Source organism: Orcinus orca, chromosome 19 (assembly GCF_937001465.1).
Source record: "Orcinus orca chromosome 19, mOrcOrc1.1, whole genome shotgun sequence".
In the NCBI taxonomy this organism is placed as follows: Eukaryota; Metazoa; Chordata; class Mammalia; order Artiodactyla; family Delphinidae; genus Orcinus; species Orcinus orca.
Window position 1 is genome coordinate 51,061,186 of NC_064577.1, and position 15,382 is coordinate 51,076,567.

At 36.6% G+C, this 15,382-nt stretch overlaps 1 protein-coding gene across 8 annotated transcripts in view; it reads left to right on the top strand.

Moving 5' to 3' along the window:
• The window catches only part of TRIM37 (tripartite motif containing 37), a 162,104-nt gene that overhangs the window by 52,540 nt on the left and 94,182 nt on the right, over positions 1-15,382 (top strand). The gene's annotated exons all lie outside the window — the stretch shown is intronic.

Here is a 15,382-nt window from a genome sequence, read left to right on the forward strand (position 1 = left end):
GACAGTTCTCAAATTATATGGCCTCAGGACTCTTTATACTCTTATTAAATTTTACTGGGAATCCCAAAGAGTGTTTCTTTATGTGGGTTTTATCTATTGATATTTTCTGAATTAGAAATTGAAACAGAAAAAATTTTAAGTTTTTATTAATTCAGTTTAAAGTAATAATAAACCTATTACATATTAACATAAATAACATTTTCTTGAATAACTGTTTTTCTAAAGCAAAATAATACTTGGTGAGAAAACTTATTGTTTTGTGTTTTTAAAAAAATCTCTTAATGTATGGCTTTTCAATTTACTGTAATAAGTTGTTTTGGTTGACGTATATGTATAAAATCTGGCCTCAGGGATTTTGGATTTCATATGTAGTTGGGAAAAGTTTTTTTTATATGAGATACAATTCACATACCATAAAATTCACCTTATAAATAAGTGTACAATTCAGTAGATTTTAGTATATTCACTGAATTCTACAGCTATCACCAATATCTAATTTCAGAACATTTCATCACCCCACAAAGCAACCCTGTACTCATTAGCAGTCACTTCCCTTTCCCCTCCCCACCCAGTCCCTGACAACCATTAATCTTTTTGTTAGGGAGGAACACTTTAAAAAGCAGTTTTAGATAACTGTGAATTATCTTTGATTTTACCCCCAAATTGAACAAGTGGTTGTTTCTTAAATGTAATTTGCAATATGAAATCTGGAACCGTATCAGTGAATTTATTTCACTCTGTTACATTAAAATCTGTTGGTTTGGTATGAGATGTCTGCTTCCAGTTATGATGGAGTAATGGAAGTAACCGTTTCTTCTGCAACAACTGAAAAGAAAAATAACATTTCCTAGATACTGGACATGAGACAACAAATGAAAACAATCCCTAGAGACAATAAATAAATAAATCAGATCTATGATTGCCTCGCTTAACCTTGAGAAAGTTTTCAGGCTGTAACACGTGGAGGCACACTGCAAGAGTCTGGCTGACTCCTTGAGTTGAGGAAACAGTGCTGAGTGTCTAGGAAGACCAGCGCTCCTAGAGTGCAATAGACAGAACACCAGAGGAGAGAGCTGCACAAAGAACTCCAGAGACTTGTAGAGAGTTCTCTTCAAATATCAGCAGAGTACTGAGTAGGGCATGCACGTGAAGAAACCTACCTGAGGTTGGGAGAATAACCATTTGCAAGGATTAGAGGGAGTGGTGCCTGGTGCCAGTAACTGTGTCAGTTCCTACCGCTATAGTGGAGAAACTTGTAATCCATGGGACACTGGGTGAAGTACTCAGGAAATTTTTGCCTCACTAGTGGGGAACAGTTAGTCCTAGACTGGACACTGCTCCAGACCCATCTAACAAAGGCAAGACCTGAAAGGATCAAATTGTTTCCAAGTAACCTAACTGCATCCCAGAGCAGAGCGCAAGAAAATTTATAAGATTACAAAAATATCCAGCACCCAACAAAGTTAAGTTTACAGTGTCTGTTGTTCAGTCAAAGATTAATTGGCGTGCAAAGGGGCAGGAAGATATAACCAATACTGAGGAGAGTAATCAGTTAATTTAAATTGAGAAAGAACTGTTTTTTTGTTTGTTTTTTTTAATGTGGGTTATATCTATTGGTATTTTCTGAATTAGAAATTGAAACAAATTTTAAAAACTAATTCACTTATAATAACCTATTGCATATTAACATAAATAACATTTCAATGAATAGTAACTTTCTCTAAAGCAAAATAATATTTGATGAGAAAACTTGTACTGTTTCTGTTTTTGGAAATCTTTGTATGGCTTAAAAAAAGACAACTGGATTCTCATGTGAGAATTATGAGAGAATATTTAAGACAGTTTTTATAACCACTCCATTTGTTCAGAAGTTAAATAGAGATATGGAAGATATAAAAGACCCAAATTGAACTTCTTGAGAATGAACTATATTTGAAATGAAAAATACACTGGATGGCATGAACAACAGATTAAACATTGCAGAAGAAAAGATTAATGAACTTGAAGGCATTAGCAGTAAAAACTATTCAAAATATGAACATAGAAAAATGAATTCCTAAACTGAAAAACAGCTTGAAGTAGCTTAATGTACAGATATCTGGAGTCCTCAAAGGAGGGGATGGGAAGAAAAAAGTAAATACTTTCTGAACTTGATGAAAGCATTAAATCCATGGATTGAGGAAGTTCAGTGAACTACAAGCACATGAAACATGAAGAAAACACCAAAGCACATAATAATCAAATTGCTCAAAGCCAGTGATAAAAAAATCTTAAACTGGCAGTGAAAAAAAGATGTTATATTTAGAGGCACAAAGATAAGGGTGAAATCAGGTTTCTCACTGGAAACAATACAAGTGAAATGATAATACAGCGACATTTTTAAAGGATTGAAAGAAAGAAATATTAACCTAGAATTCTATAATCAGCAAAAATATATCTTAAAAAATATAGTGAAACTAAGACATTTTCAGGCCTGGACTATAAGAAATGTTAAAGTGCATGCTACAGATAGAAGGGAAATAATACCAGTTGGACCTCTGAATCTAAACAAAGAAATGAAGAGCATCAGAAATGGAAATTGCCTGGTTAAATAAAATTTTTTTTCTGTTACCAAAGTAATTTTAAATGATAATTGTTTAATCAAAAATTATAACATTGTATTTTGGGATTTTTAACCTATGTAGAAGCAAAATACATGATAACAACAGCTGTATAAAGGCCAAAAGAGTAGAGCATGAAAGTATAATATAAGATTCTGACAGTATATGTGAAGTGTTATAATAACAATTAAAGCTAGAGTGTGATAAGTTAAAGATACGTACTATCCTATTTCTGTTGCCTGCTATAACAAATTACCACAAGTTTGGCAGCTTAAAACAACAGGAAAAATTTCCCTCACAGTTTTGGAGGCCAGAAATCCAAAAACTATTGCTAGGGCAAAATCGAGGTTTCAGCAGGGTTGTACTAGCTCCAGAGACACTAAGGGAGATCCATTTCTTGCCTCCTTCAGCTTCTGCTCGCTGCCAGCATTTCTGGGCTTGTGACCATGTCACTTCTGTCTCTGCCTTTGGTCACATGGCCTTATCTTTTTTTGTGTCTGTCAAATCTTCCTCTTCTTTTCTCTTACAGTGACCATGGATTCATGGTTACATTCTGGGTCCACATGGATGTTCCAGGATAGTCCCCTCATCTCAGGATCCTTGGCTTAATCACAACTGTATATTCCCATTCACACGTTCCAGAGATTAGGATATTGATATCTTGGGGACACTGTTCAGCCTCCCACAACTATAAACTATAAAGCCACTGCTAAAATGACAAAGACATTTAGTTTATAAAGCAACAAAGGGGATAAAATTGAAACAAATCCTAATCTTAAGGAAGGCAGGAAAAGATAACAGGTAACAAAAAACAGATGGGACAGATACCAAGACGTGGTACTATAAATGGTCTATACACCCCAATTAAAAGGCAGAGATTGTCAGATTGCCTAAAAAAGCAAAACTCAAGTGTATGCTAACCCCAAGAAACATACTTTAAATGTAAAGATATACCATACTAGTACTAATCAAAACCAAGTTGGAACTGTTGTTTTAATATCAAAGTAGATTTCAAAGGAAAGCATATTACCAGAGATAAAGAACTTTATTTCATAGTGATAAAAGGATCAGTTAATGAAGAGGACATATAACGACTATAAACATTTCTGTTTATACCCTGATAACATCTTCAAAATACATGAAACAAAAACTAATAGAAGTATAAGGAGAAATAGACAAAAACTAATCTCTCAGTTGATATAACAGGTAGGCAGAAATCATCAAGGTTATAGTACATTTGAATAGCACTGTCAACCAACCTGACCTGATTGACATTTATAGACCATGTGATCCAACAGTAGCAGAATACAAATTATTCTTACGTGTGCACAGAATATTTACCAAGAAAGACCATATTCTGGAACATAGAACATGTCTCAATAAATTCATAAGTATTCAAATCATTCAGATTGTTTTTTTACCATAATGGAATTAATTTAGATGTTAGTAATAGATATTTTGAAAATCTGACGTATTTTAAAGTTAAATAACACACTTCTAAATAACCCCTGGATCAAAGAGGAGATTATAAGAGTTTCTTTTTAAGTGTTTTAAACTGAATTAAAATGAAAACACAACATACCAGAATTTGTAGAATGCTGCTAAAGCAGTAGGTAGGGGGAAATTTATAGCACTAAATGCCTACGTCAGTGAAAAGCAGAGAGGCCTTAAATCAGTGATGTCAATGTCTACTTTAATAAACTAGAAAGAAGAAATTAAATGGAAAGTAAACAGAAGAAAGGACATAACAAAGATCAAAGAGTGCAGTGAAATAAATGCTGTAGAGAAAATCATTGAAATCTAAAGGACAACAAAATTTGAGGGCTAATACTATATGACTAAGATTTATAATAAGGCCACAGCATCAGCATAATACAACATAGTATTAGCATAAGAATAGACAGATGAAGAATGGAATATACAGATTTCTTCCACTGTCCAAAAGGAGAGCGGTCCTATGAAACCTTTTGTAGGCTGAAATGGCATAAAGTGAAGGAACAATTACCTTAGGACATATCTTGCTAATGGATGCACAAAATATATCAGGACAAAGCATAGATACTCACAGACACAGTTCAAAGCTATGGCGGCTTGATACTGAGATGCTGGGTATGATTCCCAGGGAAGGAGCTTGGTGGTGCCGCTCTTGCTGCTTGGAGCATGCCTCTATAATGGCTTTCTACAAAATAAGCACTGAATGCTGTTTTCACTTTTCAGCTTTTTTTGTAAAAACAAAATTTCTCTTCAGATTTCTTTTGGTTAGCAAAAACAGGTACTAGTGTAGGTTCTTTTGTAAAAGTTAAGTGGCATAAAGAGAATGTTCAAAAATGGGGGATACCTGTACTATGATTCTAGAAATAAACACGCATTCATTAGGAAACTATTTTTTGACAAAGATGCAAAGACAGCGCTATGGGGAAAGTGTAGTCTTTTCAACAAATTGTGCTTGAACATTTGGCTATACATATGCAAAAAATTGAACTTGGATCCATACCTCACACTATATATTTAAACTTACTGAAAATTGATCATAGACCTAGATTTAAGTCCTAAAACAATAAAACTTACTGGACACAACATAGGAGAAAATTTTCCTTTGGGTTGGGCAATGATAGTTCAGTTACAATGGAAAAACACAATCCATAAAGAAACACATTTGTAAATTAGGCATCTTGAGAATTGTAAAGTTCTCTTCTTCAAATTATGTGTATTTGTATCAAGAATATATAAGGAATTTGAAATTCAACAATAAAAAAATAAACAAGGTCTCTTTTCCGTAAGGGCAAATAGTTTGTCAGACACCCCACTAAAGAAGATTTATGGATGGCAAAATAATCCTGTGTAAGATGTTTAATAGTATAAGTCATTAGGGAAACAAATTTATCTACAGGACTTCCCTGGTGGTGCAGTAGTTAAGAATCTGCCTGCCAATGCACGGGGCATGGGTTCGATCCCTGGTTCAGGAGGATCCCACATGCCACGGAGCATCCAAGCCCGTGCACCATAACTACTGAGCCTGCACTCTAGAGCCCGCGAGCCACAGCTACTGAAGAGCTCCTAGAGCCCGTGCTCTGCAACAAAGAGAAGCCACTGCAATGAGAAGCCCGTGCACCGCAACAAAGAGTAGCCCCCGCTCTCCACAACTAGAGAAGGCCTACACGCAGCAACGAAGACCCAACGCAGCCAAAAACAAATAAATAAAATGAAGAAATTAAAAAAAAAATAGTAAATTAAAAAAAAAAGAAATTTATCTACAATACCACTGTGTCCTATTAGAGTGGCTCTAATTACAGAGATCATAGCACGTGTTGGCAAGAATATAGAGAAATTTGAAGTCTTATATGTTTCTGGTGGGAATGTAAAATGATACAACCACTTTTGTAAACCATTTGGTGATTTGTTAAAAAGTTAGACATATGGGCTTCCCTGGTGGCGCAGTGGTTGAGAGTCCACCTGCCGATTCAGGGGACACGGGTTCGTGCCCCGGTCCGGGAAGATCCCACATGCTGCCGAGCGGCTGGGCCCGTGAGCCATGGCCGCTGAGCCTGCGCCTCCGGAGCCTGTGCTCCGCAACGGGAGAGGCCACAACAGTGAGAGGCCCGCATACCGCGCAAAAAAAAAAAAAAAAAAAGTTAAACATACACTTACTGTGTGACTCAGCTAAACGACTCCTAGATATTCACCCCAGAGAAAAGGAACTAGATGTCCATTCAGAGACTTCCAGAAATGTTCATGGTAACTTTATTTGGAATAGCCAAATAAAATCAACCCTAACTGCCACCAACAGATGACTAGATAAGCAAATTTTGTTATGTCTATACAGTGGAATAACACTTAGCAATAAAAAGTAATGAACGGTTGATACGTGCAACAATGAGAATGACTTATTTTTTAATTTCTTTTAATATTTACTTATTTATTTTGGCTGTGCCAGGTCTTAGTTATAGGATCTTTTAGTCGTAGCATGCAGACTCTTAGTTGCGGCATGCCTGTGGGATCTAGTTCCCCGACCAGGGATCGAACCCAGGCCCCCTGCGTTGGAAGCACGCAGTCTTACCCACCACCAGGGAAGTCCCTAGGAATGACTTTTAAATTAATTATTCTTAGTGAAAGCAGCCAGATAAAAAAGAGATATATATGATTCCACTTATATAAACCTCTAGAAAAATGCAAACTAATCTATAGTGACAGAATGCAGGTGTGCGGTTGCTTAGAGATCAGACAGGCTGGGCTAAGGTTGGGTGGAAGGTGGAGGGAGAAGGTAAGAGGGAAGAATTACAAAAGGCAGAGGAAACTTTGGGGATGATGGATATGTTTAGTATCTTGATTGTCATAATGGGGATGGTTTTATGGGTATATATAAATATGTGTGAAACTTACCAAATTATACATTTCAGTTACACTTCATTAAAGCTGTTTTACTCATTGGTAAAATGTCATTGGTCTGTCTTATACTTTGCATGGATCTTTTACTCATGCGTGATTTTGTAACAACATGGAATAATCATTTGGAAAATAACAACTTACTAAGTAGTGTTGACACATTTCATTATGCAGTATCAGTCACATTCATGGATATCACCGTTTTCACAACGAAAGTCTTGAAGTATTGGAAAGCTTTTAAGCTCATGTGGTACATACAAACTTTCCAGGATTATGTTTTTTCACTTGAAAGTGTGTTTTATCATTGGCAACAAACACTGACAGTTCTTTTCCTTAGTTGTTTTGGCACAGAAAATGTCTGTGGGTATCCACAACCAAATAACCATTGTTTGTCAGTTCTCTGAATTTGAGGTTTCACAAAAAAAGTGACTGATGATCTTGGAACTCAGCTGAACAAAGTGATTTTTCCAAGGCAACCATTGCATATCACAATGCAGCATAAGTACTTTATGTATATTTCCCATTTGTGACACCAAGCATTGAGGTTTAATAACATTTATCATTTTTACTACTTCTTCAAAGACATTCTTTTCTAAAAAACTTTATTTTATTTATTTATTTTTGGCTATGTTGGGTCTTCATTGCCGCGCATGGGCTTTCTCTAGTTGAGGCGAGCAGGGCTGCTCTTTGTTGAGGTGCGTGGGCTTCTCATTGTGGTGGCTTCTCTTGTTGCAGAGCATGGGCTCTAGGCGTGCGAGTTTCAGTAGTTGTGGCACACAGGCTCAGTAGTTGTGGCTCACGGGCTCTACAGCGCAGGCTCAGTAGTTGCGGGGCATGGGCTTAGTTGCTCCACGGCATGTGAGATCTTCCCGGACCAGGGCTCGAACCTGTGTCCCCTGCATTGGCAGGCGGATTCTTTTTTTTTTTTTTTTTTGTGGTATGCGGGCCTCTCACTGTTGTGGTCTCTCCCGTTGCGGAGTGCAGGCTCAGCGGCCATGGCTTACGGGCCCAGCCACTCCGCGGCATGTGGGATCCTCCCAGACCGGGGCACGAACACGTGTCCCCTGCATCGGCAGGCGGACTCTCAACCACTGCGCCACCAGGGAAGCCCAAAGACATTCTTGAGAGACATTGAAAATTTTTTTTCCCATCTGAAAGTGTGTAGCAGTGAATATAATGATTACTGGTACATTTTAACTACCGTTGCTTTTGCACCGTTAGTGCAAACGTCAAACACTGCGAAAAAGGCAAATAACATCTTAGCGTTATCATGAAGATAGTTTTGACTTTTTGGATCACTGAAAGGATCATGGGAACTGACCCCCAGTGACACAACTTCTGACATAGACTAACCTTAGTGCAGAATATTCTTGCCATGACTGGTGAGTCAAACTACGAATAATGCTAGTAATATGGAAAGGATTCTGGCCTCTGAGTTGAAAGTATGTTTTAGTCATAGCTCTGTTCCAAATCTCCTGTGTGATCTGAAACAGTGGACTTACCTGTATTGTTATTATAACAGCTCACCTCTGCTGAATATATACTTTGTGCTATGCACTGTGCCTTGTATAACTCATTTTGCTTTACTACCGCCTCATGAGCTGTTAAATGCTATTTATCACTCCCATTTCACAGGTGGAAATATCATAGCTAAGTTATTCACTCGAGTTCAGCATTGTTAAGGTACAGTCTTTTTAACATAGATTTTTCTTTCTCTGTATTTTGTTCTTAACCACCAAGCTCTGTTTTATTCCCTGAAATCAGCCCTTGTGATTGGGAAGGTGGTTGATCTTAGGCAGAATTATAAAAACTTTAGTGATTATGGGATTTTGTTCATAACCCCGTTGCTACCATTAATCTTGGTTCTCTTCTTGTCTCTTGATTAATTTATTTCCTATATACAGGCATACTTCAAGATATTGCAGGTTTGGTTCCAGACCACCACAATAAAGCAAGTTACATGAATATTTTGCTTTTTTGGTGCATATAAAAGTTATGTTTAAACTATACTACAGTCTATTAAGTGTGCACTAGCTGTATGTCTGAAAAAAAATGTACATACCTTAATTTAAAAATACTTCATTGCTCTAAAATGCTAACCACCACTGAGTCATAATCTTTTTGCTGGTGGAGGGTCTTGCCTCAGTGTTTGATGGCTGCTGACTGATCAGGGTGGTTGTTGTTGAAGTCTGGGGTGAGTGTAGCAATTTCTTTAAACAAGACAACAGTAAAGTTTGCTGCATTGATTGACTTGTCCTTCCATGAATGATTTCTCTGTAGCATGCAATGCTGTTTGATAGTATTTTACCCACAGTAGAACTTCTTTCAGATTTGAATTCAATCCTCTCAAACCCTGACTCTGCTTTATCAACTAAGTTGATGTAATATTCTAAATCCTTTGCTGTCATTTCAACAATCTTTACAGCATCTTCACCTGGAAGTAGATTCCATCTCAAGAAACCCTGTTGTTTTGTTTTGTTTTGTTTTGTTTTTGCTTATCCATAAAAAGCAACTCCTCATCCATTAAAGTTTTATCATGAGATTGTAGCAATTCAGTCACATCTTCAGGCTCTACTTCTGATTCTCATTCTCTTGCTATTTTTACGATATCTGCAGTTACTTCCTCCACTGAATTCTTGAACTACTCAAAGTCATCTGTGAGGTTTGGAATCAAGTTCTTTCAAAGTCTCCTTAATGTTGATATTTTGACCTCTTCCCACAAATCATGAATGATCTTAATGGCATCTAGAATGGTGAATACTTTCCAGAAGGTTTTCAATTTACTTTGCCCAGATCCCTCAGAGCAATCACTGTCTACGGCAGCTATTGCCTTACGAAATATATTTCTTAAATACTAAGACTTGAAAGTCAGAATTACTCCTTGATCTGTGGGCTGCAGAATGGATGTGTGTTAGCAGGCATGAAAACAGCGTTAACCTTGTACGTCTCCATCAGAGTGCTTGGGTGACTAGGTGCATTGTCAATGAGCAGTAATATTTTGCAAAAAATCTTTCTTTCCAGAGCGGTAAATCTCAAGTGGGTTTAAAATATTCAGTTAACCATATGTAAAGAGATGGGCTGTCATCAGGCTTTGTTGTTCTCTTTATAGAGCACAGGCAGAGTAAATTTAACATAATTCTTAAGGGCCTTAGGATTTTCAGAATGGTAAATGAGCATCAGCTTCAACTTTTAAGTCACCAGCTTACATTAGCTCCTGACAAGAGAGTCAACCTGCCCTTGGACGCTTCAGATCCAGGCATTTACTTCTCCTGGATAACTTGCTGCAGCTTCTATATCAGCACTTCTATGTTATGGAGACAGCTTCTTTCCTTCAACCTTATGAACCACCTCTGCTAGCTTCAGACGTTTCTTCTACTGCTTCCTTGCCTCTCTCAGCCTTCGTAGAATTGAGAGTTAGGGCCTTACTGTGGACTAAGCTTTTGGCTTAAGGGAGTGTTGTAGCTGGTTTGGTCTTCTATCTAGACCACTAAAACTTTCTTCATGTCAGCAATAACTGTTTAGCTTTCTTAATCATGTTTTCACTGGAGGAGCACTTTTTAATTTGCTGTTAGGAATTTTTCCTTTTCATTCACAACTTGGCTAACTGTTTGGCACAAGAGGCCTAGCTTTCGACCTATCTTGGCTTTCAACATGTCTTCCTCACTAGCCTTAATGATTTCTAGCTTTTAATTTAAAGTAAGACATGTGACCTTTTTCTTTCACTTGAACACTTAGAGGCCATTGTAGGGTTATTAATTGGCCTAATTTCAATATTGTTGTGTCTCAGGGAATAGGAAGGCCCAAGAAGAGGGAAAGAGATGGGCGGGAGGAGGGACAGATGGCTGATAGGTGAAGCAATCAGAACACACGTAACATTGATCAGTTAAGTTTGTCGTCTTATATGGATGTGGTTTGTGGCGCTCCAAAACAATTCCATCGAAGGTCACTGATCACAGATCATGACAACAGATGTAACAGTAATAATGTAAAAGTTTGAAATATTGTGAGAATTACCAAAATGACACAGACATGAAGTGACCAAATGCTGTTGGAAAAGTGGAGCCAATAGACTTGTTTGATGTAAGGTTGCCACAAACCTTCAATGTGTAAAAATGTAATATCTGTGAAGTACAATAAAGCAAAAACACAATAAAACAAGATGTGTCTGTACCTGTTTCTTGCCTTGGGAAGATTCTCCTTCTCTTACTGGTATGTAGATTTTTTGACATTTCTATTGTTTTTGGTACAGGTTTCATCTTGGGTACTTTTATTGTTGACATATATACTTCAGGAACTTAGTTTACATTGTCTTATAAGCAGTAGTAACATTATCAGTGGTAATGAAATATTATCATTCAGGATACTAAGGTTGAAAGAGATTAGAATTTGTGTATTTGTTAGATATTATCTGAATACCTTAATAAGAATGTTCTATTTGGATAAAAACAGACATCTTATCCTCTTTTTTTTTTTTTTTCTGGCCATGCCATGCAGCTTGTGGGATATTAGTTCCCTGGCTAGGGATTGAACCCGCACCCTCGGCAGTGAAAGCACAGAGTCCTAACCACTGGACCGCCAGGGAATTCCCTTATTACCTGTTAATTCTCTTAACACTTCGGCAAGCCTAGAGAAGAGTCTTGAATACTTTCTTATTAATTACTGAAATGTCATTCAATTATGAAATTGAGAGTTTAACAGTGAGGTAGTTTTACTGTCAAAGTATGAAATTAAAATGTAAATCATTGTATTATCTAGTAGATTTTAATAACACTTGGGACCCTGCAGAAGTACTTTCATAATTTCATTATACTTAAATATCTTTCTTACTGTGTGTGTTATAATACACCTATGTAGGCTTTCTGAGGAAATTTGTGCATGAGTGACATCCTTGAATTGACTCTTAACAGTATTTACTAATCTGACTTTTGTTTTAGAGAAGGAAATTTCTTTGAGTTGCTTAAGCAAAGAGTAGAACTTTCCCTTGGGGAGTAATATTAATGAGACTAAAATTTTAAGTTAATAATTGTTAAATTCATTCAGACTTTCAGTTTGATAAAAGAAGGGAATTTAAGTTGGAATATTCAAATTTGAGGTTTTAGTTTTATCTAAGATTAGGGTTGAGATGCTCTATAAATAATTTAACTTGGATTAATTGCTGTATTTAATAGAAACAGAGGTATATCTCTGTCATGATTTTAAAGAACTAATGCAGATGAAACAATGATCTTTTTTCAAACATTATATGCTTTTTCATATAAAAAACTGATTTTTAAAAAAGTGTTCTATATTGATTTTAAACTTTTACCTGTCTTGATCCTGGATGTATTTAACCATCTGCATTAATGTCTTTCTCCTTAGATTTTCAATATTGTTGGTTGTTTCTCTGAATTTTGAATTTTTTTACTACTCATTTTTAAAATAAAAGTAAAAATTTTTTTTGAGGTGAGATTCATATAATATGTAATTAACCATTTAAAAATACACAATTTAAGGACTTCCTGGTGGCGCAGTGGTTAAGAATCCCCCTGCCAACACAGGGGACACGGGTTTGAGCCCTGGTCCGGGAAGATCCCACATGCCACAGAGCAACTAAGCCCATGCGCCACAACTACTAAAGCCCGTGCGCCTGGAGCCCTTGCTCTGCAACAAGAGAAGCCACCACAATGAGAAGCCCATGCACCGCAATGAAGAGTAGCCCCCGCTCGCCTCAACTAGAGAAAAGCCTGCGCGCAATGAAGACCCAACGCAGCCAAAAATAAATAAATAAAAAATACACAATTCAGTGGGACTTAGTGCATTTCCAGTGTTGTACAGTCACCACCTCTCTCTAGTTTCAGAATGTTTTCATCATCCTAGAACACCTCGTACCCATCCCTTCCTTCCCCCAATCCTAGATAACTACTCTTCTCTGTGTATTTGCCTATTTTGGATATTTCATATAGAAGTTCATACAATTTGGGATCGTTTATGTTTGGCTTCTGTTTACCTAGCATAGTATTTTCAGGGTTCACCAAATGTTGAAGCATATATCAAAACTTCATTCCTTTATATGGCTGAACAATATTCCATTGTATATATGGACCTCAATTTGTTTTTCAATTCATCTATTGATTGACATATGGGTTGCTTCCATCTTTTGGCTATTACGAATAATCCTGCTCTAAATATTCATGTATGAGTTTCTATATGGGCATATGTTAATTCTGTGTTTTTAACGTTTTGAGAAATTACCAAACTGTTCTCCACAGTGGCTGCACCATTCTCTGTTCCTACCATTTTAAGATTACATTTTATAGCCATCCTAGTGAATATGGAGTGGTATCTCATTGTGGTTTTGACTTGCATTTCCTTAATGACCAGTGAAATTGAACATCTTTTCATTTGTTTTTTTGGCCATTTGTATATCTTCTTTGGAGAAATGTCTGAAATTCAAGTCTATTTTCCATTTTTAAATTAGGTTGCTTGTCTTTTAATTGTTGAGTTCTGAGAATTCTCTCTGCATTTTGTATACTAAACCCTTATCAGACATACGATTTGAAAACTTTCTCCCATTCTGTGGGTTGTATTTTTGCTTTCTTGATAATGTCCTCTGATACACAAAAATTTAAAATTTTTGCGAAGTCCAAATTACCTATTTTTTCTTTACTTGTTCATACTATTTGGAGTCAAATCTACGAATCCATTGCCAAATTTGAATTCATGAATATTTACCCCTGTGTTTTCTTCTAAGAGTTTTATAGTTTTAGCCCTTACATTTAGGTCATTGATCCATTTTGAGTTAATTTTTGTATATGAAATTAGAAAGTTGTATGTGAAATATACATATGAAATTTGTATGTGAAATTTGCACGTAGCAATCAGATTTTCTCAGCACCATTTGGGTTTTTTGTGTTTTTTGTGTTTTTTTTTTTTTTGTACGCGGGCCTCTCACTGTTGTGGCCTCTCACGTTGCGGAGCACAGGCTCAGCGGCCATGGCTCACGGGCCCAGCAGCTCCGCGGCATGTGGGATCTTACTGGACCGGGGCACGAACCCGCGTCCCCTGTATCGGCAGGCGGACTCTCAACCACTGCGCCACCAGGGAAGCCCTTTGTTGTTGTTTTGATTTATTTTGTTTTGGTGGGATCCCAGTTGCTTGACTAGGGATTGAACATTTCACTGCAGTGAAAGCAGAGTGTCCCAGCCACTGGGACACCAGGGAATTCCCTCAGCACTGTTTGTTGAAGAAACTTTTTTCCCTATTGAATCAGAACCCTTGTCAAAAATCAATTGCACACTCATATTGGGGTTTATTTATGGACATTTAATGAAACCCTTTGCCTTACAACTGCCATAATAATCAGGCAGACAAAATATCACAGCTTTTGTATTAGTTTGTGCCATCAATCTGTATAATGCACTGTGAGAGATACTAATATAAAAATCATTTGACAGTACTTAAATACGGTTGACCTTTGAACAATGCAGGGCTTAGGGGCGCCAACCCTCCACACAGTCAAAAATCTGCATGTCACTTACCATTGGCCCTCCCTATCCTGGGTTCCTCTGTACCCATGGTTCTACATCCTTGGATTCAAACAACTGCAGATTGTGTAGTACTGTAATATTTACTATATTAAAAAAAATTCACATTTAAGTGGACCATTGCAATTCGAACTTAGGTTGTTCAAGGGTCGCCTGTACACGTTTATTTGTAGATAAAGAGCTGTAATTTTTTCTTTTGCCTTTGCAAGTAGAAATAGCAGACTGAGGTATTGGGTTTTTCTTTTAAAAGTTTATCTCTGCTAAAAAAGAAGCTTTATGGCTACTGTTGGATGTTCCTTCTGATGATCTTTATTTTTTCACTTCTCTTTCTTGCAATAGCAGTACTTTCTTAGTAAAAATGACTTCGAAGACTTGAGAGTTTTATACTATGTAAGATACGGAAATCTAAATTTACTGGCTTTCCCATTTATACTTATTTTCTATTAGAAAATTTTATAGGCTTGAATTGCTGAATACACAGTTGATTTATGATAACTTAAATTGGAAAAATATAGTAGAGTATTCAAAATTTATTATTTATTTACCTCAAAGAAAATGGCAGAACATTGTGAGGAAACATAGGTAATGAATATATGGAAAAATACATAGTGTTGCTAAAATGTGTAACTTTGAAAGTACTATTTTATATAAAATTTATTCATTATTTGAGGTGGTATTTTATACCTGCTATATTGGTAAACATTTTTAAAGGGGAAGAAGGACCTAGTGCCAATCATATTGTGGTAGCCCATTTATATTACTGTTGTGACAGTCCTTTCTGAAAGACATGTAGCTGTGTATATCAATAAGTTTCTTCTTAGGTACTTAATCACCTTAATGTTTTGATGTCATTTATTCTTGCTTTACTAACTCTAT